Source organism: Polypterus senegalus, chromosome 4 (assembly GCF_016835505.1).
Source record: "Polypterus senegalus isolate Bchr_013 chromosome 4, ASM1683550v1, whole genome shotgun sequence".
Lineage (NCBI taxonomy): Eukaryota > Metazoa > Chordata > Cladistia > Polypteriformes > Polypteridae > Polypterus > Polypterus senegalus.
In genome coordinates this window covers 188554436-188572978 of record NC_053157.1, presented here as the reverse complement: position 1 = coordinate 188572978, position 18543 = coordinate 188554436, and the positions used below count along the sequence as shown (strand labels likewise).

The 18543-nt window shown below is 42.2% G+C and overlaps 1 long non-coding RNA gene across 1 annotated transcript; it reads right to left on the bottom strand.

The window, feature by feature from the left end:
- Window positions 1-1204: 1204 nt before the first annotated feature.
- LOC120527875 lies at window positions 1205-17078 on the bottom strand. The gene is made up of 3 exons (XR_005633417.1): window positions 16997-17078; window positions 12369-12500; window positions 1205-1786 (listed from the first exon to the last, which is right to left on the bottom strand). It is a non-coding gene; the product is annotated as an uncharacterized LOC120527875 (long non-coding RNA).
- Window positions 17079-18543: the final 1465 nt, after the last annotated feature.

The window sequence follows — 18543 nt, the reverse complement described above, 5'->3', positions numbered from 1 at the left end:
ACACCAATAATAAATAAACAGCTCTTTTCTTCTGTCTCTCTCTCCCCACTCCTCCTCTGGCAAGCTTCGTCTCTCTTCCTCCTGACTCTTGCTCCTCGAGTCAAGTGAGGAGGCCCCTTTCATACCACACCAGGGAGCACTTCAGGTGGCTCATCAGCATTATCTGGAAGTCCTCCCAGGTGTGGCGGAAACCCAAAGTGGGGCGCCGCAGCTCCCCCTGCCCCCCCATGGAACTCAAGAGGGCTGTGCCAAACTCCAACTCCCAAGGAGCCCTGTGGGATTCCAAGGCGCCGCTGGTCCCCTGGTCCTTCCAGTATATTGGCCTTCCAGAGCCGTGTTGTCCGTTACAAATATATATATGTTAACATGTTATTTTTTGCAATTAATATGGCCTTTTTAATGTGTAAAAAAATATTGTTACATCCAGGGCCTTCAACAACGCAAACACCTTAGGCAGTGCTTTGGTCAGAGCAGCATTTTATATGCATGTGTTTTTTAGCATTACAAGACAATGATACAAATAAGTGTGTACCTAAAGAATTGCATACACATATCCAGTAATGAATTTATATACTGCCTTTTACAAATTTTCACATTTTGTATTACGTAGTTCATACCGAAATGCCATGTCAGTAAGTGGCACTGGTGTTCATTTTCTTGATTTATATAAACTGACATTAGAGCACTGGCATTTGAGAATAGGGGGCTTCGGGGGGACTCTGTTTATGGCAGTCCTGGTGCAATGGTAGAGAAAAGTTGCAAAGGTAAAAATTACACTCTGTCTCTTTTTTTTCATTTCATATTTCTGTAAGTATCTATCCATCCATTATCCAACCCACTACATCCTAACTACAGGGTCACGGGGGTCTGCTGGAGCCAATCCCAGCCAACACAGGGCACAAGGCAGGAAATGAACCCCGGGCAGGGTGCCAGTAAGTAGATTGTCATATCCCATGAGTGCTAAGTTGTCTTTGAGGTGCACTTAACCCAAAATCAGTCTCTAGTCCCTCCGTATTTAACTTGCCAGTCTGCCAGCCAGCTTACAGTGCTGACTGCCTTAATATATAATGATAAAAGCCTATAAAACAGAAGTGTAATGATTATCCCTACCCATGATTCAAGTTTGCAGTATCTTTGCAATTAATGCAAAGAATGCAACATAACCATTCAAGTAACGCATGGTGTCAGTTTATAAGCGAGACAGCAGCTATGGGGAGCTTCTTTAGTGTGCCAGGTGGTGTACTTTTATGTAACTTATGTTCCTAGGCAGTAACTTGACAAATTCAGCCAGTATTTCAATAACTGGATAGTAGATTTGAGTTTTTATTGTCTCATTCACTCGTTTCCAGTCCCTTTTATGCCCTTTTCACTCTGATCCAGCGTTAAAACAGCACCTGAAATAAGAAATTTAAGCTGGTTTTCCTCAATGCTGTAAGAGTTCATCCAATTTATATAAAAGCGATCAAACATTCCTCTTCTATGGAGAAAGTCCAGTTCTGAGTACTTTCCACCTGACTTTTATCCTTTCTCCGTGTTCTTATCATTTTTGGATGAGCTGCTCCTGCGGTAAGGAGCAACAGGCAGCGGGATCACAGCGCTACCAGCTGAGTACGGTAACATTTAATATATCCCACTTTACATTCTCGAAGTCTCTCGTATACTCAGATGTTGTAGATGTAGGAAGCCATCAGATTCTTCTGAGCCTCTTTGCTCACCCTGTGACAACTTCCAGACTTGCATCTCGTCCAAAAGGCAGTTGAAATAGGCCGACCGCTCAGGTCTGCATCTATGATGACAGTAGCATATCTTCGATTGAAAAATTAATTTTACATCAGTAGTTAAAACCAGAGTCCATATCGTAATGTTAATAGTAATTAAATAAATTGGTTAATAACTGTAAAAAAGAATGTTGTCCCCAAAAAAAAGAGGAATCTCCTGTAAAGGGTGGCTACCAGCACAACACCTGGGGTCTTACAGGGTGCCCTTGTGTGAGGCTGAATGGAGACTCGCCTCACCTACTGCCAGTGGCAGAGCAAAGTCATTAATTTACAGTGCCATTAGGGTGTTGGCTGTGATTGTAATTACAGGTTAAAGGTTGGAGCAGCGGTGTCCAACTCCAGTCCTGGTGGGCCGCACCGGCTGCAGGTTTTCATTCTAACTCTTTTCCTAAATCAGTGACCAGTTTTCACTGCTAATGAACTCCTTTTCCCTTCATTTTAATAGCCCATTTTTAATGAGTCAATCCTCTGAATTGATTCTTTTCTTCATTAAATGGCAGCCAAACAGAAATGAGATGTGAAACGAGCCAACAGCTGACCAGCTAAATTAAAATGTCAAACTCCAACCAGTTTCTTAATGAGAAGCCAATTCTTGCTGTTAATTAAAGCTGTTAGTGAATATCATGACTTGTTGCTGCTCTAATACCGCCACAGAATGTAATTTTCTAAGACCACTGTCAAGATGTTTTGGCGACCTGAGCAGACCAACATGAACCGAGACCTTTCTTTATGTTCAGGTGAGCTGGTCATGTGGTGGCTTGTTTTGTGTCTCATGATTGTTTGACCACCAAGTCGGGGCTACAAACTCCAACCAGTTTCTTAATGAGAAGCCAGTCCTTGTTGTTAATTAAAGTCGTTATTTAATTCCATGGCTTGTTGCTGCTCTCATTCTGCCACAGCAAACATTTCCAAAACTGTTCATTTTCTATCAAGATGTTTTGGTGGCCTGAGCGGATCAGCCTTACTGAGACCTTCACCTTTCTTTATTTTCAGATATTGTGTGATGGACACTAGTTAACTGGTTGTGTGGTGGCTTGTTTTGTGTCTCATTATTGTTTGGCTGCTAATTACGGAAAAAAAGAAACAATTCAGAGGTCAAGTCAATTAAAATTAAGGCCACTAAGAAGTTAATTAGCAGCAACAGGTCACTAATTAAGAAGATGGTTAGAAAGAAAACCTGCAGCCCACCAGGACTGGAGTTGGAGAGGATGGCACAGTGGTGCTGCTGCCTCACAGTAAGGAGACCAGAGTTTGCATCCCAGGTTTTCCCTGCGTGGGTTTCCTAAGGGTGGTCTGGTTTCCTCCTAAAGTCCAAAAACATGCAGGCCAGGCGGACTGGCGATTTTAAACTGGCCCTTGTTTGTGTCCAGGGATTGTTCCTGCATTGCACCCTAGGCTTGCTGGGATAGGCTCTAGCTTCCTCACGATCCTACTCAGGATTAAGTAGGCTTAGAAAAAGGTATGGTTAAGGTTAATGACCTTACATCCACAGGGCAGAAGGCTACACGCTGGCAGCTTTGGGGTAAAACAGCTGAAATTGAGAATGTTTGCTCTTCTACTCTACATTATCATATTTAGAGCCGCTTGTGGATGTTTGATTTGAAAACTGTGCTGTGAAAGACGCAATATAAAGTGAAGATTGATGAACTAAGTAATAGTTGTGGAAGTTGGCATGCCACATCCGTTTCACCAGATCAGGTTTATCTTTGGTGGGCTGGGAATAGCGTATTGTGTGTGTGTTGTTTAACTATTCCTGCTCTTCTCCAACTCGTACTGCCAACCTCCTTTGTGTGTCTTAATATCTTGAGGTGAAGACACTGCCCTGGCATACATCCATAAAAGACATGTGGGTTGGAGTCACATTTCACTTTTTCTTCTGCATGTTTTCTGGGCATATCATGCTACTGAGTCATGTAACGGAAACTCTTGTATTGCCAGTGAATAGCAGAATACAGCCAAATCAAAAGGCTAGTGTTACCCTTTTTTTTAAAAGGACACAGCCCAGAGTCATACATTTTCTCAGCGACTCGTATCCATTAACAGAAATATATAAAAGAAAAGAAAAGGAAAGGCCAACGAATGCACAAAACAGGGGCTTTGATGATGTAACATGTTCTGCATGCCAGGAGTCCAAATCAGTAAAGCCGCTCATTTTACAGAGACTGCACATTTCTTTATGGGCCTTGCCTGTGGATGTTGTTGATGCTTTATGATGTGATGCCGTAGTTAAAGGGCCTGTCCACTGCTATATTATATGTGCAATGTACAGTATGTGTACAGTAGTCATGTGAACAAGTAGTAATTCCAGGTTTTATTTTTCAGGATGTATATTCACGTCCCTGTTTATTCTGTTACATAACTAGTGTCACTTAAGGAATCAGAGCCGTCGCCTTCTCAATGTATCCTGTATTGTGACCTTAATCATGTTTAATCCATTTCTTTGTTCCTATATGTGCTATCATGTTATCAGTTCAATGAGATAAACTAGATTGCTTATGGAATGTAAGCTTTACTTATTAGTAGTGTGTGAATATATACATATATCTAGTGCCAGGGTGTCCAGCTCCAGTCCTGGTGGGCTACAGTGGCTGCAGGTCTTCTTTCTAACCAACTTCTTAATTAGTGAGTCGTTTTTGCTGCAGATTAACTTGTTTTGCCTTAATTTTAATTAACGTGACTCGGACCCCTAAGTTGTTTCTTCTTCTTCTTTAATGAGCAGCCTAACAATAAGTAGACACAAAATTAAAGTCGTCACATGATCAGCTAACCTGAACATAAAAAAAGGTGAAGGTCTCGTTTCATGTTGGTCTGCTGTGGTCACCAAAACATCTTGACGGTGGTCTTGGAAAAAAACATTCTGTGGCAGTATGAGAGCAGCAACAAGTCATGATATTCAATAACGGCTTTAATTAACAGCAAAAATTGGCTTCTCATTCAGAAACTGGTTGGAGTGAAATTGGCTGGAATTGGCCGTTCAAATTTAGCTGGTTATCTTTTGGCTCGTTTCACATCTCATTCTGTATGGCTGCCATTTAATGCAGAAACAAATCAATTCAGAGGACAAAGCCTTTAAAAACAGGGCTATTAAAATGAAGTGAAAAGGAATTAATTAGCAGTGAAAACTGAACACTGATTAGGAAAAGGGTTAGGAAGAAAACCTGTAGCCACTGCAGCCCACCAGCACCAGAGCTGGACACCCCGATCTAGTGTGTTTGTGTGTATTTGTACTCCATGAGGAGAATATAACCAGAAGGGAACCCCTCCTTCTTGGGTAATGCTAGGTGGCACCCTCCCATGGGGAGATGATGCACACTTTGAAGGACCATAGCTCTAATCTCATTGTGCACCCTGGGTGTTCCATAGAAGGGATCTATGAAATTATTTATGTATAAAATATGTGAAGTCCTTCATGGCAAGCATATGATTACCAGGGCAAGAGGAACCTTTATGATGGCACAGAGCGAACTAAACTCTCCAAAAAAAAAAAAAGTCACCACACAACACTAGCAAAAGAAGAGGTCCCCTGTATGCAACTTGAATATACTGCCCTTATGAGCAGGGGCATCAGTAGGAGAGAGAGAGAGGAGGAGACAGCATACATGTTTATCTTGGATGATACATGGCTTGTAACCCACCAGTAACAGCGATCTGTACTGAGAATCACAGAGCGGGCACAGTGAGTCAGTTAGAACTTAGAATATTCCTGTCCAAGGTGTCTCATGGGTGAAGTGTAACCACATTGATTTTTTCGCGCTGAGGTCCAGGAGGACTAACATGATTATGAAGTTGCTCAGCATGCTCATGTCAACTAGATACTGCTTTAAAAGGGAAGCACTAAAAGAATTCTGTTCAATTAGCTGAGTCTTTAAGGGTCTCTCTTTTAGGAATGCAGGGATGCCAGTTGCGTCTACAGGGACCTCTAGTCGGATGTCTCTGTAGCCAAAGAATAATCACCATCTCCAAAGAATGACTGCCTTCTCCCTCTTGTCCACAGCCTGGTTAGGTACCATTCAGAGCCATGTTAATGTCCCACTACTTTTCCTCACCTACTTGTACTTGTTTTTATATTTGATAGCTCTAATATTTTCTCTTATTCCTGCTTCTTGGGTTATCTTAGTATTTCTCTTGTCACGTCCCGCACTGCTGATTTTACTGCATTTTCCACACGTGATTGATTTTTTCCTTCAGTCTGGTTCAGTTCCTGCTGCACAAAAGATTCTAATTATAGTTCCTGCTCTGAAGAGACCAAACCTTTGAATCTTCTATTCTGGTAACTCCCCATCTACCTCAAACTTCCCACTCAGAATTTAAAACCTTAGAAGGCTCTGTCTACACTCATCTATATTATATAGCCAAATGTTTGTGGACACCTGGCCATGACACCTATATGAGCTTGTTGGACACCTCATTTCAAAACTCTGGGCATTAATATGTGGTTGCCCTCCCCCCTTTTTGCGGCTATAACAGCCTCCAGTCTTCTCTGAAGGCTTTCCACAATATTCTGTAGTGTGACTGTGTGAATTTGTGCTCTCTCAGATAAATGAAGATTTGTGAGGTCGGGAAATGATGTTAGTTGGGAAGACCTGGTGCACAACTGGCATTCCAGTTCTTTCCAAGGGTGTTCAGTAAAGCTGAGGTCAGGGCTCTGTGCAGGCCAGTCAAATTTCTACATGTCTTTATGAATCTGGATTTATTCTCAGGGGCTCAGCCAGGCTAGAACAGGAAAGGGCCTTCCCCAAATAGTTGCCTCAAAGATGGAAGCTCACATTTGTCTAAAATGTCTTTGTATACTGTAGCATGAACAACACCCTGTACTTGAACCAAGGGGCCTGACCCAGGACCACAATCGCTCCTCTACCAAACTTTTATGGTTGGCACCATGCAGTCCAAAAGGCAGTAATCTCCTGGCATCCCCCAAACTCTGATTTGTCCATCAGTGTATTGAAGTGTGATTCTTCAGTCCAGAAAACACATTTCCACTGCCCCACAATCCAAGCGACATGCTGTACACCACTTCAGCTGGCTCTTGGCATTGTGCACGGTGATTTCAGGCTTGGCCATGGAAACCCATTTCCCTGAAGCTCCTGATACACACAGTTCTTGTGCTGACGTTCCTTCCAGAGCCAGTCTAGAACTCTGTTGTGAGTGACGCACCACAGAAAAGGTGATTTTAGGTGCTGTGAACTTTAGCAGTTATCAGCCGCTCTCTGTTGGTTTGTGTGGTCTGCCTTAATTGCTGAGCTGTTGTTGCTCTGAGCCGCTTCTCCTTCATAACAGTAGCACTTACAGTTGAGTGAGGCAGATCTAGCAAAGCACACATTTCACATTCTAATTTGTGGCAAACGTGACATCCTGTGACTGTGCCAGATTTAAAGTCACTGAGCTCTTGTGCTGCCAATGTTTGTCAATGTGCTTGATTTTAATGCATCTATTAAAAATGGACACCTGAACTCAATATGTTGGTGGGGTGTCCACATACCTTTGGCCAAACAGTACAACTCAGCACCTTCTTAACACAGTTCTCTTTGTGCATGACTTCAATTTAACTGTTACCCCCTCTCAGTTACTTCTTCTTGATCACATTGCAGACTTTAACGCTATTGATATACAGTACGTACACTCTACTCCACTGTCTGAAGAACTGGGCTGGACTGACTGGATCTTGCTGCACAAGGTTGTGCTCCTTCTTCTTTGGACAAATGCAGACTGTTGCATTTAGGGGTCAATTAAGTTCCTGTTTTCGGCCTCAATGTTTAGTGCTTGCTCTGCTACTTTTTAATAATTACATGTTGCCTCAGGGCTCTCTGCTTTATTACTGTTTCTGCTTAGGAATCCTCAGGGGGATACACCTCCTCTCAGCCATTCATCCACCAGGGACGTGTCTCGTGTTCTTTCAGACTAACTTATTAACTGCAGCCTTACAATAACTAACCTGCTTTGAGAAGAATGAAGTCACCAGGCTTGTGATCCTTAATAACGTGACCTGGCACATTCCCACCAGGGATCATGTGAAGTGGTCTAAGGATGGTGTTGCTCTGGGAAAAAAGTCAATGGATCCTCCAGGTACAATTATCTTTTGTTTAGGTGAATCCACAAAGAAACCTGATGTAGACGGTTTTCTCACAAAGCCACAGGTTACAGAGGGAGATTATTGCTAAGGGCCACAGCAATCTAAATAAACTAATAGTAATGCTGCCAATTATCTCTTGTCTCCTATTCAACCTGTCAATTATAGATATGCCTCTACAGTAAAAAGGGTATTCCTAGGGTCTATACAGCAGGTAACAGAAATAACAGAGATGATCCCTGTGTCTCACATATGAGCTGCTTTTGGTTTATGGTACCTGAGTCTCTGACCTAAACAAAATCACTGAGACTGAGTTGGGTACGCTACGTTACACCTCTGTGTGCAGAGATGAAGTGAAAAAAGTAGAACTAAGCTTGTGTCATCCACAATGAGAAACTGTGACGGACAAGTGCCAAAGTCTGTTTCCACAGGTTGCACACTTTCTCACGAATTTAAGTCACTTTGATGCAGGATCAGCTGATACTCCTAAAATGCTGCTACCAGCCTCATCTCACACTTTTTTTTCCAAATCTTTATAAGTGCTCACTTCTTTAGCATACCAAGTATTTCTCCAGCTGGGGTTTTCTGTTGTTCAAGATTGAAGAGTACAGATGGAGCTTACCCATCCTGCTATAGAAGAGCAGTTCTGACAATGGCTTCTTTCCACTTTACCGAATGTGGCAAATCATGAGTGGAGATGTGTTGTTCAAGAAGAATTACTAAGCTACCTTTTATGCATTCAAGTTGATATCAAGTTGCAATTCTGCTGACTGAAATAAAATTAAGATGCAGCCATTTGCAATTGACAAGTTGTTAGCGCAAGACACAGTCTCAGAACGGAAAAGCAGCAAAAACAAAGCCATCCAAATAAGTCCCTCTTCTGTCTGAGCCCAAAGAAAACTTCCCCAGAAAATAACTCCAACTGAGGACCCAAAATGTGTCTTGCTTACTTTTGAAAGATCTGCCAGGATGGTATGCTGGGACTGTGATAATTGGGCTGCCATCCTTGTTGCATTGCTGACTGGAGAGGCACACCAAGTTGTATTATTATTTTTTCAAGAAGCAGACACTTCCTTGAACTGCCTAGTCAAAGGATTGCAGTCTTCATGTCGGGCATATTGGTAACGGTACTATTGTACTGATAAGGGATGAGACAGAGTAACGGACTCAGGTTTAGAACTTTGTTTCTTGGTGCCACTTAAAATTAGCAGAACCAAGGAACTCGTTATTGACTTTCGCTGCACTAAAGAGCCTCTACGCCCGGTCACTATTCAAGGACTGGAGGAAGAGATAGTCTACTCATACAAGTATTTGGGGATCCACATTAATGACTGGTTGGACTGGTCTCAGAACACAGAGGAACAATATAAGAAAGGGCAGAGCAGGCTCTTCTTCCTTAGGTGACTGCATTCCTATAATGTGGGAAGTGACATCCTTCATATCTTCTATAACTCTGTGACGACCAGTGCAATTTTCTACACTGTGGTGAGCTGGGCTGATAACGTCACTTCAAGAGAGGCCCACCGAATCAACAAGCTAATTACAAAGGCAGGCTCAATTATGGGATGCACTCTGGACCCCCTGGATGCAGTAGTAAATCGAGAGAATGTAGATAAAACTGAGTGTCATTATGCACGTCTTCTCTCTGACACACTAACACTGAGGACTTTCAGCCAATGAATTATTCAGATGAAATTTACCACGAAACGCTACTGAGGATCTTGTATACCAACAGCAATATGCCCTTATCATGGCTCTCTTATCTATAGCCAATTAAGAAGTTGTCTTCTTTTTTGAAATTCTTGTGTTTATTTGAGGGGGGTTGTTGTTGTTTGCTGTTCTATTTCTTGAGCTTCTGTAAAAAGCTAATTTTCCCCTTGGGACTAATTAAGTGCTACTTTATACAATATATCAACATATCTATCTATTGGTTCTCCATGTCAAATATGAGCTCAGGTTCAAGAACCTGAGAATCTTTTTCAGAGCTCGTGATGGGATGATCCCATAACGAATTGTAGATAAGTTTGTCATAGTCTCGATATTGAATGGGATGAGCAATAAACTCTACCACGTGGGGAATGGGACTGATGTCTGCTCACTCATCGTTCGATCATATAGACTAAAATGTGTACAAGTTACTTGCAAAGAGAAGGGTTCATCCAGTCTGAGGTGGAGTAGTTAGCTCAAACCAGGGCCAAGGTGCTCCAGCCTGCTTCTCATTCTTCCACAGAACATCTATGACTTACTCAGCCAGCACGATCAAACACACTTACTCTGAATCGGCAGTCAACAGTCCTAACCTGGAATTGGCTATAAATAGTTGGATGGCATTGCCTGAGCTGTGCCATCATGCTGACAAACACCATAAACTAACAGAAGAGTGGAGCACAGACTGAGAGTTTAAGTAGACCAACGCAGCTATTGCAGCCTATGGTGGGCTCCTTGCAGGTCCCCACCAAGTTTCAAGACACAGTGGAAACTCCTAGAAAGACAATAACAACTCTTCTAGTCAATCTAAAATGCTTTCTGAATTATTTAGTCAATATGCTGATGCCTAAAACAAGATCTGATATACAGGAGTGTGGTCTCCCTAATGAGTATGAAAGAGGAACTTAGAGTTAAAAGCCCCTTTCACAAAATTTTTTTTGATACCAATAAAAGGAAGTGAAAAAAAAAACATCTGGGGCTGACAATCAAAGAACAGATGGTGCTGTGTGCAGATTGAGGATGTCAAAAAGGTTGAAAAAATAAAAACTCCCCAAATAATATTTTGTGCAGACATTTGACTGATTTGGACAATATTTTAGAAGCAGGCATACTCAAAGCAGCCATACCCACCCACAGTTGGGCCACATTTTATAAAAGCATCCACCAGGTCGAAGAATGCAAGCAGTCCCTTGCTTCAGAAATTGCATATCTGCTTCATTAGTGCGCTAGCATATGAACTATGGAGCTAACCAGACAGAATTACCTGCTGTCCTCTAGTACCAGCATGGCCCCAGAGACGCAGCAGTAGTTTCATCTGTGTTAGAGATATTTGTGGTGTAGCGGGTCCGTGGTTCTGAATGGAAGGCCATCTCTCTATTATAAAAAAAAAAAAATCTTGGAAGGAGATGATACGTGATTTTCTTGAATACACTTTAACATCCCGTGAGACAAGGCAGTGAGACAAAAGCATAGCTGCTGTACAGGCTTTTAAATGATCGATGCGCAGCGCGACAAGCAGAACATGCAGCTCGGCAGCAGCAGTAGCGCGCCCTGCGTGGGGGCAATTGGTGGGTAAGCGAAGCAAGCTAGGGGCAAAGCCCCCTAGTTTTTTAAATAATCCATTTGGGCGTGTCAGTCTCTGTGGGAGCGATCGTGCAGCCCTGAGGAGTTGATGAGATAATTGCGGTGTGTGATTGAGCCGCTGCACCCACGGAGCTGGCATAGGAAAAGGGGAGGAGAAGGAGAAGGAGAGGAAAGGCTTGGCAGTCAAGAGTGTGCCACTGGGGAAGTGAAAGGGAGTGGACAAGCCAGTCAGCTTAAAGAGAGAGGTCACCGTGGTCAGGGGTCCCGTGTCTGCCAGACTGCTCGTGGTTGCATGTCCTCCCGTCTACTTTCTTGCACACGCAGTCATCCCTCAGATCCCTAGGAGGACTCCAACTCAATTGCGCCCACGGTGGAGTCCTCCCTTGGGTTTTTGAAGGACGACCTCACGTGTGAGAAGGAAGACAGGCGGACAACTGTTCCTGAACGGTCTGGCAGACTCTGTTGGAGGCAGCCAAGACAGGGGTCGGTAACGAGAGGACTGCAACTGCTGAAGTCTCTTGAGCTGAGCAAACCTTGGGTGAGCTGGAGAGACTGGGAAGGAGCAGTGCTTGGCTGGTGTGGCCCCAGTGACTGCCGCAAGTTTTTATTCTCGTGTTTGAGATTCATTTGAGATTTTTACCTTTTTATGGATTATTTATTGGAACATTTTGGAGCACTGCACTTTAGTTGGACTCTGTTTTGTTTGGGTTTATTTTTACTAAAAGTACTTGCACCTTTTGAACCATCCCCTTGCTCAGTTGGATTCGTCCCCATCAGACCAGTTCAAACGGTTACATTACCGACGGTGTTGGGTTCGAGGTCTCCCAAATCTAGAAGAGGGAATGTGGAGCAGGACTCGCACCATCACAATATGTTCTTTTTGAACATACAGTAGTCCACTCTAATTCACCAAGGTATGTCCAGTTCAAAACAAATTCTATTTCTACATATCAAAATTATTAATATATTGATCTCTACTCTAGTCTTTATTCCTAAACCAGGTAGTGAAGGTACATTGTGTAGGCTGCCACAGTAAAGATGTAATGGGTAGAAAAGATTTTTAATAGATTAATCGACCAGGAGATGAAAGGGGAAAAACGAGAGAAAAATCTTAAGCAGTCACTAACTAAGAAATTCAAAGTTGAGAAAACGTGTGAAAAGTCGTGACTACCAAAAAGTCCTTTAATCTGAGGAACATGTAGAGCTTTTTAGAAAGTTTTTTTTTCACTCACAAGTATGGATGTAAAATGAAGCACAAAGCCATCTGTTATTCCGGAATCTTCATGAGGTTGTTTGTCGCAGCTTCTGGTGGTCACGGGGTAGCAACAAGTGCCATCATCAACAAGAAGTTGTCGGTGCCCATGCTAAAAAGAAATGAGACATAAAACGACTAAGTGACTAGAAACCCTGAACCTCATCGTTACCCTCACACCACACTTTGCAGGCCCAGCACCTGAAACATTCACTCATCTGCTTATCGCTGGCAGTTTAAACAATTTAGGTACACAATAAGTAATAATGCAAATCAAAACTTTAGGATCCTGCTCATTTTTCTCAAGGCCAGCATGCTTTAAGCCTTTGTGTTCAGTAAGTCCTCAATTCTAACACTGGTGCCATCTTCATAAAAGAGCCAAGTCCCCTCACACAAAGAATTTTGGTTTGATTTCTAAGCCAATTTAGGAGATTTTATTGCCAATGTGTGGCTTGAATTACATAGGGCTGTGCCGTCCTCAGAATTTGGTTTCCCATTTCAGTTGACGTAAAAGGCACTGGCTCCTTAGTGGGCTTGGTATTACATTACTGCTTGACGCTCAGAAGGAAATAAGGCGCGCATTGGTAAAAGTGCACACATAGATATTTAGGGAAAAAAAACCAGGTGATATCCATTTACAGTACACATGTGTTTAATTTATAAGGGATGCAGAATTCTGTAGGGAAAACAAATGTACGTAGCATTGTGTTCGTGTCACCCTCAGAAGAATAAAGCGATTGCGCATAATGGAATGAAGAGCTAAGCCAATTAGGTCACCAGGGAGTCCCACTCTACTGTAATGGTAAGCAGTTCCAAAAAATATCTGCAAGTGGCTATTTCTTTTACTTAAACGTGTTACTAATGAGCATAACATATGCAGTTAGCCCAAGGACTTCAATTACTATTAGCAGGAGTCCAGGAGATGCGTGTTTCTGCAAATCTTCCAAAATGCTGATGGGCAAGAATGGTGATAAATTTAGCCTTGTTGACCTTAGTAGCTTAAAGTTCTTCTGTTTCTATTACAAATTAATTCCTTTGCAGGCCACTGTTTCTCCCCCAACAACAAAAAAAAAATTCAAGAACTATCAATTCTTAAATAAATTATCAACAGTTTATTAATTAATTCAGTGAGTTACAACTGCAAGATTGAGATTGCATGGAATCCAGAGTCCCACAAGCCTGTGTAATACATTCAGTTTATTTAACACGCCTGTTCCACAGGAGGTTCTAGTGAGAAAAAACAAAGCAGCACCTTCATTATCTCAGACAAGTGTCCACGAGAGTCCTGCGGTCCTGCTGCCACCTGACCACTGAAAGCAAACTGGCAGGATACATCACTGCCTGGTATGGAAACGGCTCAAAAAAAGGACCAGGCAGGGAGGCAGCGAGTTGTGCACTTGGGCGAGCATATCATGGGATGTCACTACCATACATACAGGACCTTTACACATAAAGTTGCATTACCAAGGAAGCCAGAATCATGAAGGACTCGTCTCATCTTTTCTGCAACCAGTTTAAATGGTTAAGATCTGGCAGGCACCTGAGTTGCCTCAAAATAAGAACAGAAGGTATGACAAAGAGCTTTATTTCCCAGGCGATAGAAATAAATGGTCCACTTTTCAGGTATACCTCAAAATTGTACAAAATGTTTATATTTAACTCTTTATACTATTCAATAATTATTACACCTCTAATGCCTGCATGCGTTGCACAATTACAATTAAGTAGTTTTCATCTGCACCTTTTAATATTCAGTACTTATTTTTAATGTATACTTCTTTATTGCACAGAACAGGCTGCTCACTGAGCCGCATTTTCTTATACGTCCTTGAGTTTGTACAGATGACAAATAAATACATAGAGAGGGAAGTCTGCCAGCATTTAGGTACAAGGTACCACTCCATATTGGGACAATTTATACGAGGATAAACATTAAAGCAATTTGAAAAATATGTTGTAACTGCAGCCGACACAATCCAACACTTCAAAATGGCTAATGGGTATTTTGAAGACGCTCTCTGTCATTAGTTTAGTTGAAGCCAAGGTCAAATGAACATGTGCACTTTGCTGTGGAATTGCATAACGTGGCGTTGTGAAATTTCTTTGAGTAGAATCTGCTGAAATTCACCGAAGGAATTGTGCAGATCAGCAAGCTGCTTGGGTACCCATGTTAAAAAAAAACTTCACAGTAGCCCAAGTCATCATGCAACTATGTTATACACAGGTGCATAATGGACATCCAAATGTGCAGCAAGAGCAGACAGTGTACGTAATCTGTTGGTCTTCACTGATGAAGGCATTCACCCTGTCAATGACGGCTTGTGTGCACGATGGTGATGGTCGATCAGATCGAGCTTCGTCGCTTACACTTGTTCTTCTCACCATACACCTTTCTATCCATTTATAAACTGTTCGTTGAGTCATGTCGCTTTCACTTCCATATCGAGTCAACATCCTTTGGTGAATTTCAGCAGGTTCATTTCCTCTGACCAAAATAATCTCATTATGCTGTGTTGTTCAACCAAGGTGCAATCCTGCAGCGCAGAGTCCATGTTCACTTGAGTTTGGATGGATGTAAACTGGACCTTAAAAATGTAAGGCCAAAAAAATGGTTGTGATGCTCCAAAACATTTCAATTCCTGGAGGTGATACATCAAGATAAAATGTCAATAGTTTAATATAATTCTAATAATTATAATTAATAATAGTTTAATGCAGTTAAACAAGTGCTTTGATTAAAAGGTCTGCTAGTATCCTAAATCATGCTGTGTGACCACTGCTAGCAGTAGCTGGGATCCAAGATCATAGCATTCGGTTTCTATTAGTGAGGGGTCATCTGACCAGACAGTACACCATTTTGAGGCCTTGGCTTAAAAAAAATTTGGACCCCCAATGTTATATACAGTATATATATATATATATATATATTGTGGAGGACTGCCGGCTTCTTACTCCGGTCCTCACCCCCAGGCCGCCAGGAGGAGCCCTCCCGACAGCAGGATCGTGCCCTGAGTTCCAGCAGGGCATCATGGACCTTGTTGAGTTTATACACAGCCCTGCTGGATACCTTGGGGGCCGCTGGGAGTTGCTGTAGAGGTGCTCGTGGGCTCATATGTGCCCTATAACCCGGGAGTATGTCACGGTCATGTGACAGGAAGAAACGACGCGCTCCCGGGTTGAAGAAAAAGACTGTTTACCCTGACCCGGAAGAAATCAGGCCTACCAGAAGAGCTTTCAGCCACTCACACTCTGTAGTGGAGTAGCCTCCTTAGCATCATGCTAATCTCGGGGGAAAAACAAGTCAAAACCATTGAATTTTTTTCAGCAGGAAAAATGTTAATCACCTGTAACATCCATCCATCCATTATCCAACCTGCTATATCCTAACTACAGGGTGACGGGGGTCTGTTGGAGCCAATACCAGCCAACACAGGGCACAAGGCAGGAAACAAACCCCGGGCAGGGTGCCAGCCCACCGCAGGGTGGACACAGACCAGGGACAATTCAGGATCGCCAATGCACCTAACCTGCATGTCTTTGGACTGTGGGAGGAAACCAGAGTACCCGGAGGAAACCCACACAGACATGGGGAGAACACGCAAACTCCTAACTGCGAGGCAGCAGCGCTACCCACTGTACCACATTGCTGCCCTCACCTGTAACAGTAACAAGTAAATACCAAAGTCACAGTAGGAAAAAATATATTTGGTGTCTACTGCTGTACTGGTGCAGATTTTGTACACGTCCTTTGTGTGATTTGTTTTGAAACAGTCACCAACATACAAAGGCACTATTTGAGCAGATGTCGACATACGTGTTTGTAATATTTTTTATGTTGCTTGCGCATGATGGGCGAGAATGTCAGTGCCTGACCGTCACAGTTGACACTCCCTATCGTGTCATTCTATTCTATCACAGAGCAAGACTTAGTGACTTCCTCTGACATGAACAGTTGCTGTAGTGTGAACAGTGCTTAGATGGCAGATGTCTTTCTTGTCCTTCAACTTGATCGCAAATATTTTACACTTTTGCCATTCAACTAGTGCACCACGCTGTAGCTTGACACACTAACAAGACACCAGGCATAGCGGTTCAGTTGTACAGAGCCATATGCATTATTATTTCCTTGAAGTAAAATCTCAAGCAGATCAAGTATAGAAACTGTCCATCGTTACATTGTAACCTTGGTCAAGCAAACAGTCTGCCAGTGACAGCAAAGATGATGTATCGACGCCATATGGACTCTACTTGCCACCCCATTTGGTCCACCATTTTAAAGTATCAAGTTTCAGATGTATTCAGAGCTTGCTTCGCACAGCATGTAGAATGTGTTACTGAATCACGCTCATTTGGATGTAATTTACTGTATCCATGACAGCCTTCCCTTGTAACTCATGAGACTTTCGTCAATACTTACATCACGATCTGGAACATACAACTTCTGTATGTTTGATGATAACCTGATAGACATCCCACAGTTTGTACAGTTTCGGTTCTGGGTGATTAGCTTCATCATATTTGTCGTTGTTAGTGAAATGCAGATATTTCATGAGTGAAATTTGAAGTTTGTAGACTAGTGCCACCTCTTTACTGGTTTATCTTACATACCCTTCAGTATCAGTAGGCTGAAAAACACCTATACGTTGTCTGCTCAGCATAGCAGTTTGTTTCAACAACTACTTTCTCCAGCAGATCATCATCAACAAAACATAAATAGTGCAGGTCATCATGATCAGCAGACATCTTTAGATCTGGGTTACCTGTAAATGGATAACAAGGAGGTACAGGATTGTCAACACCAAACAAAAACATCACTCAAACTTGCAGGCTGGAATCAGCCAAGCAGATTTCAGTTTTACTGTCCGTGTTAACGTCTGATGACCAATTCACATCTTTGTCACTACAAAATGGCTCTCTCATTTGCCAATGTCGTTTTGGTTGAATGCTCCACCATTCCAATGAATACCAAAAGCTGACAGAAAAAATAGAAATAGGCATGAATTTTTGCCGAATGTTGTTATTTCATCCACTAGATGGCAACAGCATACTGGGCTTAACACTGTAAAGTGGATCAAAACATGTCGCCCTAAGTGTGACTCGGGAAATATTGTTTTTACATAGAATTCTAAGCCTGAGCGGATTAACGCCAAGGAGGTTAAGCAGCTTGAGAATACAGTATTATGTTACATACAGTATCTCACAAAAGTGAGCACACCCCTCACATTTTTGTAAATATCTTTTCATGGGACAACACTGAAGGTATGACACTTTGATACAATGTAAAGTAGTTGGTGTACAGCTTGTATAACAGTGTAAATTTGCTGTCCCCCTCAGCACACAGCCTTTAATATCCAAACCGCTGGCAATAAAAGTGAGTACACCCCTAAGTGAAAAATGTCAAGTCAAGTCAACTTTATTTATAAAGCACTTTACATACAACAGCCGCTGACCAAAGTGCTGTACATAAACTAAATAAATTTAAAACAAAACAAAATAATAACTCAATCAAAAAAAATACAATAATAACCAATTACAACATAATAAAAACAACTAAACAGAGTTAAAACAAATAACATCAACTGCTCACACAGAATGAAACGCCAAACCAAAAAGTTAGGTCTTAAGAGCAGACTTAAAAATGGGCAGTGACGAGGCCTGTCTAATGTAGATCGGCAGTGAATGCCAGAGCCGTGGAGCCACAACAGAAAAAGCCCTATCCCCCCTGAGCTTTCGCTGAGTCCTAGGCACATCCAGAAACAGTTGACCAGCTGATCTAAGTGAACGAAAAGGAGAGTGCATATGCAGCAGCTCAGCGAGGTAGGGTGGAGCACGCCCATTTAAAGACTTAAAAAACAATTAAAAGAATCTGAAAATGAATGCTAAGCTGAACAGGCAGCCAGTGCAGTGAGGATAATACAGGTGTAATATGCTCATTTTTTCGCGTGCCAGTTAGAAGACGTGCAGCAGCATTTTGCACCAGCTGGAGCTGAGACAGGGAAGACTGGCTAACACCAACATACAATGAATTACAATAGTCCAACCGAGTTGTAATAAAGGCATGGATTACTGTTGTAAATTGATCTTTAGAAAGAATGTTTTTTATCTTTGCCAAACGTCTCAGCTGAAAAAAAACAGATTTCACCACCGCACTAATC